Here is a 10,407-nt window from a genome sequence, read left to right on the forward strand (position 1 = left end):
GCTCTGAACCGCACATTCCCCAACTTTCTTTCCCTAAGAGGCTGTTGAAAGGGATGTCATCAGGGGTGGAGAATCTCTGTGATTGTATTTGCGAGGGGTGGACGGGTTCTTCCGCATCGGTTTTTGGGAAGGTTCTTCTCGGCGTCCCGCTAAGCCGCTAGCTCTCGGACTCTAATCCCTTCAGCCAGTGGGGAGCGATGACACTCCGTAAATACCAATAACAAATAATGAAGCATTGCTTTATCTGTGTGATGGGACCAGAGTTAATCTGTGGACCGCTCTTGACACTCAATTAAAAGTGAAGAATGTGTCCTTCTCCGAGTTTCGGATGAGTTCAAGGGTGGACCGTGCTCTCAGACACGCTTGCTAAATACATGGAGATGAGAAGTTCGGTGACATGTTGGGACCTCAAGAGCCTTTGGCTGCCTTGCTTAGCTTAGTACCACTGACTTGATATGAACAGAGAGGAGTCAAGATAGGAACATTAAATTGAGACTAGCTGAAGCAAAAACGGGACAGCTAAAAACTGAATGTAATATGAATGTGTCAGGGGAACACTGTAATGGAATATGAAATAAATTTAGTCAAGTCAGAACATAAATTGAATAAGGGAATATTTCTCAGTCAGTTTCTACACAGGCATTAGGCAATAGTGGAGTATGTCCGCCATGAAACAACCTATTATAAGCACAAATGCAAACTATAGAGAATTGTGAGACTATATAATTGTGATATTATATATATATATATATATATATATATATATATATATATATATATATATATATAAACTAAATGTTGAAAGTAACATTTAAAAATAGTTTTTAGCCAACAAATGTTGTAAGTAATAAAACTTACAAGTTTACAATAACATTCAAAATGCATGAAAAGTTAAATACATCATGAAGATAAATTAAATGAGTGGTTCTTTACTAGGGGGCCTCAGGCAAACTTTCAAATAATATTTTATTTTTCTTTGAACCATCTGGATGAGGAATTGTGATTTCAAGACTTGGTAAAGTCATGTAAATTATTACTTGGCATTCTTGGCATTTTTATATATATTTTTTATTCATATACATTTTTCTAGTTATCCCAATCTCTAAAATATTTTATCATGCATCCAGTAAATCATAACAAAAAAATGCACAGATTTTGGACAAATTTTATAGTGGACAGTGAGGGGCCTTGGAGTCAGAAAGGTTAAGAAGCACTGTTTTTTTTTTTTTTTAACCCAAAGAGTCATGTGTCCCATTTTGAAATTGCAGGATGAGGTCAGAGGGGACTATGTGCCATACTGCATGATCATCTGGACGCAATACTGCAAGGATGGGATTCTACAACACAACAGGCCCAGGTAAGCACTTAGACCCACAAATTCATAATGTTAAATGAGCAAGAAATATTTCACATTATATATAAAAAAAACTATTGTAGGTCACTAATGAAATAAGCACCTTTGTGACATTGATCATGTGACTCGGACAGTCAGATGTTCTTCTTTAGATTGTTTCAAGTCATGCTGGAGAACATAATTATCAGGTTTCACACAAACACGTAGAGTTCATGCAGCTCAAATACTGCTGTCATGAAAGAAAAATAGGGGGACAATGTTTTCAATGCAACTTTTCTCTCAAAATCTTCAGTGATAGAGAAAGTGCAATTTATAATTTAAAAACATTGTGTTATGTTAAACAATACAAAATAGCTTCTTTCCCACTAATATTATACTTCTGAGCATAACTTGCCCGGAACAGCATGCTGACATCAGTGTAGACAGCTTAACGTTCATAAAGTGGCTCACATGATGCCAGTAACTGATTATTTCTCTCGAATCCATTGATCTGGAAGAGATAGGGTGGCAGTTTATGTGTGACAGTCTGTCTGTGGCCCTGACCCGCGTGTGTCGTGTGGGCACGGGGGTAAACACTGTAGTGCGGTCCATCAGCACGGGGGCCACACGGAGCCAGCCTCCTGCAGTCCGTTTCCCTCCACCCACAGAGGAAATACACTGGCCTCTGTTTATGCTTCAGGGGCCTCCACTGTTCAGAAATCTGAGAACGGCAGAGAAGAGGAGGGAGAAAGAACTTATCTTCTACTTTCCACGACGATTTAAAGGTTTTTACGAATTTAAAAAAGAAGACACCTCAGTCCCAGCAGATGGTTGTTGGAAGCCGCGTGTTCTTAACAATCTGTAATTCCCCCCGTTTAAAGATGTTCTGTGGTCACCCACTCTGCCCTCAGGACTGTATCTGCCCTCACATTATTAAAGTCTGCATAGAGAACAGTCTGGCATTGCTGGCCCGATAGAAATGTTTTGACACCGGCACCGCGCCGCCCTCTCACCAGACGCAATCACGCCGGTTTACCTTCCAAAACACAACGCCATCTAATTATTTATTTTTTTATTTATCCTGCAAAATGGATTTTTCTTTTTTTTTTTGTCTCTCGCTCTTAAACCCTCCATTCTTCTCCCCCAAAGAGGTGCCTCTGTTCGCAGCAGATAAATAGGAATTCCAAACTCCAACGCTTCATTTGTCATGGTATGAAATCCAAGAGTGGAATCTAGAAATAGCTCCAGCAATGTTAATGTGCAGTGCCTGAGGCCTGATAACATGTAGGAGGTTTTTAGTGATATTTGCCTCTTGCATATTTTGTTCCGGGATTTTTTTTCTTTTTCTTTTCTGTTTCTTTTTTTTTGAAAGAGAAGAAAAAAAAAAAAACAAGATCTGCACTTTTTTGCTGCGAATATTGCGAAATGATATTCCTTTTTCCTCCACACTGGCTGAGCCCATTATTTGGCTATGACATTACAGTTTTAATTGAATTGAATGCAATTTACTCTTTAAGAAAACTTTTAATTAAACACCATATGGACAGATCGTGGGGAGAAGTGGCCTCCACCAAGTTCCCTGAGGGAGATTTGTGATATAATTAAGAATATGAACTGTAATGACACTCGGGATTTAATGAAACTTGCAATGCAAATAGGGCTATGTATAACCAGCATTCATCTGACAAAATGACTGAAGTTTAGAGATGCGTCTAGAGAAACCTCGTTCCCCTGAGCTTAGACTGTGTAAAATTTGAGTGTATTGTGGGGGTGGGGACCCCAAAGACGGGCCACATGAGAGCTTACGTGACCTTACCGAGACTAATGGCGAACCTGGATCACGGAAACACTTTGTAAATGATTTGCAGCACGTCCCAGACTCCGCGTGATGATGCCTCGGATTCAATTGAAATGTTGACCACAAAACAACCTCACTTATTTTTCAAATGAAATGTGCCAGTCGCTCGTGGAAGGTTATCAAGCAGTCACCTGTTTTCTTTTGACCGCCTGGCCATCTTTTCACACCGCATTACTGCTGCGAGCACTTATTTTCAGCTCTGCAGAAATGCAAACTGTGTTATATTTCAAAAAAGGGCTTGTTAGTCTAATGGAGCTTTGTTACTCTTTATTTCATCTTTTATTGCAATGGCTGCAGACCCAATTCTCCACTCTCCACACATTGAGTTTTGGACATTTATAGTAAATAAATAGTATTGTAATATAATTTAGTAATTATATCATAGTAAAATCAATGAAAATAAGAAACAAAAAAAATGAAAGTATGTGTAATTATAATGTGATAAAGATTCAAATTTTTTATAATAATTATTATTATTACTATCATCATTTGTGATCCACTGAAAGTGTGCACGTATGCTGGACACTTGCCTTTCCTTCTATTCTATAAATATGTTTTAACGTTACTAACAACAGCAGTTTTCCAAATAGATTCATAATACTTGAGCTAATTTATATTTCATGTTTATTTACAAACTAACCCCAACCATTTAAGCATAACAGTAATGTGAAAAATGAATTTCATTATATATAGTAAATATAATAATTATATATATATATATATATATATATATATATATATATATATATATATATATAAACATATTGGTCTTAACGAAAAAGCATTTGATAGGAAACCTTCCCTTCGAGCAAACGTTACTAGAAAATTATTCCAGAATATTTGCACTGAGATATCAAAAGAAAGAAACACTGAGCACAAACCATCTCTGTGCATGCGGCACGAGGCCCTTCTGTGCTTGTTTACTCTCTGATCCTGATGCATCTCACAGGGGTCACGGGGGTGAGGGAGGACATCGCCTAATTACCAATAAAAGCTGAGGTAAAATGTCTTCTGTTGCGCAGATTCAAAGTCTGGGGTGAAAGCAGAGAGGAGAAATAAATAGCCGGGCAAAGATGTTAAAAGCCCGGTGCACAAAAGAATTTGCAGCAGGAGCTCCATGAAAGCCAGAGAGACAGTAAATATGAGAGCTGGGATGACAAGAAACAAAGGCAAGGAGTAGAAAGAAAGAAAAAAAAACTGGGAGCTGTATAAAAGACAGGAAACACAGTGTTTTCAGCACAACAAACTCATTTACAGATAGCCTAGGACTTGAAAACAATTATCAGCCATCTTTCCCATCTCTATAGCTCCGTCTCTCGCTTTGTGAGGGCGCTTTGTTTTCTCAAGGACATATTAATTATTTTAGATCAGCCTGATTTTCTTTTTAATGCACGTCTAAGATTGGTCAGTCTTTTATGTTTTCCTTGCGTATGAAGGCTGGAGAGACACATTTCAAAGTTGCCGAAGAGTGTTTGTTCTAATGTAGGTTCATTAAAGCTTATATGTCCCTTGCGTTAAATATGCTTTTTTACGTTCAAACCATAACACTCTACTTCTGTAATACAGGAATAGGCTTTCCTGCTTTTTTAAAGTTAGCTCTAAACCGAAAAACAACAACAAAACAGATTTAAAGAGTGCTATAGAGTGGCTCCTGTGTGTTTGTGCCTATAGCAGGGAACACTTTGACATCCCTAAAGACTGTTAAAAGACTTCGGATTAGGTGATATCACTCTCGCTCACTCTACAAACCTCTCTGAAGGGAGCTTTATATTTGCCTATGAATAAAAAGAAAGGGCACATATACACACAGGCACCTAAAAAAAACTCTGCATTCCACATTTAATTGAGAACCAAATCCTACAAACAGAGTCGGTCCAAAGTAAACGATTCAAAACCCCAATTCAGCCAATCAGGTGAGAAGCTTTAGTGTCCTTGGCGATGGCGTCTCCGCCCTCTTGTGCGGGGCACAGATGACCTATTGTCCCACTGACTCGCAAAGCACACAAGCCGTACTGTAACACCTCCGAAAAACTCCGTCACTTTCACCTATGGAGACTGAACACACTGCTGTTATAATACAACTGTGTTTCATCACTGAAAGAATGACTTCATTCTTCATTTAATGTGTTAAAAACATGGAGGGAGGGAAATGTAAATGTGTACCTTTAATATGGTCTAATTATATATTATTATGAACAAATATCTTACATTTATATTTTCCATGGAAAACATATTCTGAATTACAGATAAAATGTATGATAATGTATGATGGAAATATTATCACAACCATTTAATTAAATGCAGAAATTATATATATATATAAACTGTTTGATTTACTATACCAATTATAAAATGTATTTGTTAATACAGATATTCAGTATGTGCTACAAAATGTGTTAACCCCAAGATTTAGTATCGTCTTTAACCAAATAATTATAAAAAGCTTGCATAATGTTGCCTCCAAATTAATAAATCAAATAAAAATAAGAATTGACAGATAAAATAGGATTGATATTTTATGTCATAATGAATGCTATTGTAAAATATATTCATGTTAAATTATATGTATAGATGGGCTTGTGGCATAACAAATTAATGTTTTAAATTACAAATATTGCATGTATTTTTTCCATTTTATGAGGTCTTAAAAACTACATACAAATCAGATATAATCTGGAATAAACACTGCAGAACTCCGTTGTCAACTGCTTATATAAATACAAATAATAAAAATGTAAAATACAAACATATTTTTTTTTTTTTTTTTGCTCTGACATGATTATATAGAAGAAACTCACCTCAGTTCTACTGCCATTCTGCTGCTCATGTTAACATAACTAATAGGACACAAGCAATTGCAGAACTTGCAGTAACTGTAGCTGAAAATCATATACCACAAAGCCTTTTCATCATTTTATGTATGCTTTGAGGCCCTTTTTATTCCCATGGACAGCACACTGCTGCCATCTGTTGGCCAGTTTTTTGTGGCGCAGAGACACATGCGACATCAATTACATTATTAGATTTATAAGAATATAGTCAGCTTTTAAATAAAGACACGTTTATAGCATTCTTCATTATCCAGTTTTACCCTACCTATCTGAGTTGGAAAGATACACTGATTATAACTGAGACAGAAAGATAAATCAACAAATAAAAAACTTGCCCTTTACAGACAGCAATATAAATGACTTCAGGTTTCTCTGGAATTAAAACTACACAAACAGCAAAAAAATAAAACAAATATTTTTAAATCGATCCTGCACGACATTACCCACACCCCACAGACCTATCTCTGATGACCTCTGACCCCAAAGGTAATGTCATTAGCAATATGAAGGTCAAACACATGATTCCTGGTGTGTAATCATGAGCGCAGAGCATTTGCGTGTGGAGTGTGGGGAGAAAATGGCATTTGTCTGATATTCTAGTGTGTTTGGGTCAGATTTTGCCATCTTAGTGTAAATCAAATGTCCCCTCGAGCACAGTTAAACCTGAAATCGCCTACATCAAGGAAAATTACTTAATTAGCATACAAAATGATGTTGTACTGAAGATATGATAATGCAACAAGGTCAAGCTCAGTATAAAAACAACAGAAGTCAATGCATGGAAGTCTCCAAGATGATAGAAAAAAAAGTGTTTGTGTGTGGGGGGGAGGGGGGATGGGAGGGGGTTTGGGGCATATATGTACATTAATAAAAAAATGCTATTTCTGTTTCTCTAATTCAATTTCATTTTTACTTAATTTGTTTACTTGCCATTTCTTCATAATTTAGAAATTTACTATCAATTTCTGAGTTCATAAAAGTAAATAACTGAACAAAAAATTCCTTTGAGATTTTTTTTTTCACCCAGAAACTGCAATTATGTTTTACAGGTAATTACAAAGAAACGGCAGGTATTCAATTAAATGTATTTTTTTTTTATTATTATTATAATGTCTGAAATAGTATTTTTCTTCTATAATGTAGCTACTCAATAATTATTGTTTTATTTACAACTTTGGAAAATCATTTTATAACGAATAAGACAATTTAAAAAAACAAGCTAGTCTGGTAATGGCATAAAAAATGAAAACACTAGGCCAAGACAGTTGGTCCACATATGTAGTGTTAATAATGTTTCAGATATACTGTAAGTACAACTTCATGAATTGACTGAACTATAACAACAGTAATTCTATCAAAGGAGATCTCACACAGGCAGCTTCCTATTGTCAACAGTGCTTAACTGAACACTGATATTGTCAGAGACTGATTTGCTGCTTCTTTGAGTTGTGACAATGGCGTTCACTCCATCATTTTTGTTCCACAGACAGCAGGCCTGTAACAAAACTGTCACAGTCAGGATTTGCTTAGTGAAAAGCAACGGCAGCAGCAGAAAGATTAGTTTTGGAGCCCTCTCTAAGAGTTAAGTGCCGCGCGGCGCGCTGATACAAAGCCCGTTTGATCCTCAGGGATTGTGGGATGTAAAGCGTTTGAGTCTGTCAGCCCCTTTGTCATGATAGCATGTTTTTTTCTCCATCTTCTTCTTCATTCGCTCGCCCGTCTATTGTTATTATCCTCTCTAGCAGCAGCTGCTGGCATTGTCATCGCTGTTAATCTGAGGGAATATCTTTAGCTCTCCGTGTTACGAACAGCTGTCGGTATTGTGCGAGAGTCGTTAATCTGATTCGCAATCTTTAGCTCCTCAATTTGGGGCTTTGATCCGGGCCATTACGCCGCATATTGCATGTAGTCTTTGTTGTAAATCTGAGCTGGAATTGTTCCACATCTGTAGACAAACATCCCGGCGGCCTGCTGTTGCCAGATGTTTCTCCGCTGCACTCTTTCATTGTACAATGGTTTATTTAGTTGAATCTGAGTCTGTTTCAACAATGACTCCTCTATAAAGGGAACACAGCATGGGTAAGTCTAATACAGAGTGCTTTGATGAAAATAATTTGTCAAAATGCACCTGGATTGGATCAACCCACGTTCATTTAAAGGGATAGTTCAGCTAAAAAAGGAAATATCTGTCATTATTCACTATCATGCTGTTGCATACATGCATGAGTTATAGAAGTTATTTTGAAAATGTCTCAGTGTTTTTTTTTCTCCATACAATGAAAGTAAATGGGATCCAAACATTTTTGTTTGACCACACTGACTTTCATTGTACACTGAACAAAATTATAAATGCAACACTTTTGTTTTTGCCCCCAATTTTCATGAGCTGAACTCTTTCTTTTTCTATGTATACAAAAGATCAGTGAGCACTTCTCCTTTAAGATAATCCATCCACCGCACTGGTGTGGCATATCAAGATGCTGATGAGATAGCACGATTATTGCACAGGTGTGCCTTAGGCTGACCACAATAAAAGGCCACTCTGAAATGTGCAGTTTTATCACACAGCACAGTGTCACAGATGTCGCGAGTTTTGAGGGAACGTGCCATTGGCATGCTGACTGCAGGAATGTCCACCAGTGCATGTGAATTGAATGTTCATTTCTTTACCATAAGCATCTCCAAAGGCATTTCAGAGAATTTGGCAGTACATCAAACCGGCCTCACAACCGCAGAACACATGTAACCACACCAGCGCAGGACCTCCACATCCAGCATCTTCACCTCCAAGATCGTCTGAGACCAGCCATCTGGACAGCTGCTGCAACAATCGGTTTGCATAACCACAGAATTTCTGCACAAACTATCTGAAACAGTCTCGGAAGCTCATCTGCATGCTCGTGGTCCTCATCGGGGTCTTAACCTGCCTGCAGTTTGTCGTCATAACTGACTTGAGTGGGCAACTGCTCACATTCAATGGAGTCTGGCACTTTGGAGAGGTGTTCTTGTCACGGATGAATCACAGTTTTCACTGTACAGGGCAGATGGCAGACAGCATGTATGGCGTCGTGTGGGAGAGTGGTTTGTTGATGTCAGCATTGTGGATCGAGTGGCCTATGGTGGCGGTGGGGTTATAGTATGGGCACGAACACGGGTGCATTTTATTTATATCATTTAGAATGCACAGAGATACCGTGACGTGATCCTGAGGCCCATTGTTGTGCAATTCGTCCACGACCATTACTTAATGTTGCAGCAAGATAATGCACGGCCCCATGTTACAAGGATCTGTACACAATTCCTGGAAGCTGAAAACATCCCAGTTCCTGCATGGCCAGCATACTCACTGGACATGTCACCCAATTTTGATCCTGTTCACACATGATCTCTTTACGGCAATTTACCAGTAATTTTCCGGAAAAGTCTGTATGTGTGAAAGGGCTTATTGACATGTTTAGAATGTTCTGGATCGGCGTATACGACAGTATGTTCCAGTTCCTGCCAATATCCAGCAACTTGACAAAGACATTCCACAGGCCACAATCAACAACCTGATCAACTCTATGTGAAGGAGATGTGTTGCACTACATGAGGCAAATGGTGGTCACACCAGGTACTGACTGGTTTTCAGACCCCCAAAACTGTAAAACTGCACATTTCAGAGTGGGGCCTTTTATGCTGTCTTTTCAGCATCTTGATATGCCACACCTGTGAGGTGGATGGATTATCTTGGCAAAGGAGAAGTGCTTACTAACACAGATTTAGACAGATTTGTGAACAACATTTGAGAGAAATAGGCCTTTTGTGTGCATAGAAGTCGTCGTAGATCTCTGAATTCAGCTCATGAAAAATTGGGACAAAAAAAAAAAGTGTTGCGTTTATAGTTAACATTATATAACATTCTTAATGATTTTCAGTGGTCATGAATGCACACAACAGGATTTCGCATTGACACTCTTTTGATGTGTATACAAATGCTGTAGCCATAAACAAAAGTCTTCATTACTACCCTCGAAAACATCAGATCAGCCTTGCAGCCTATTCCAGTCATCTCATTGTGAAGATACACACATTAGCTACGACAAGAGCTTCCATTAAACAATGAAAACTAATGAGGTTACAGTGAAATAAAACTAGATCGAGCAAGCCGAGTACAATTACCCCAAATATAAATACCCCCCCACCATGTTTAAAGAGCCATTAATCAGATAAAAATAGACTGAAGAAGTCTTTTGTGATTAACGAGGTGAGACTTGTGCTAATTACTGTTTCCTCCGCTTGTAATTAGGTTGGCACATCTAATCAAGATGAATGAACACCCTGACCCGCTGCACATTGTTTGTGGCTCACAAACCCAGCGGCTTTTACATCTTTATTCCTCAAAC

At 38.0% G+C, this 10,407-nt stretch overlaps 1 long non-coding RNA gene across 1 annotated transcript in view; it reads left to right on the forward strand.

Moving 5' to 3' along the window:
* The window catches only part of LOC113065221 (uncharacterized), a 33,624-nt gene that overhangs the window by 16,267 nt on the left and 6,950 nt on the right, over positions 1-10,407 (forward strand). The window contains exon 2 of the long non-coding RNA XR_003278955.1: positions 1,269-1,357. This is a non-coding gene — a long non-coding RNA (uncharacterized LOC113065221). The remainder of the gene's footprint in view (positions 1-1,268; positions 1,358-10,407) is intronic.

This window comes from Carassius auratus, chromosome 4 (genome assembly GCF_003368295.1).
Source record: "Carassius auratus strain Wakin chromosome 4, ASM336829v1, whole genome shotgun sequence".
Classification (NCBI taxonomy): Eukaryota; Metazoa; Chordata; class Actinopteri; order Cypriniformes; family Cyprinidae; genus Carassius; species Carassius auratus.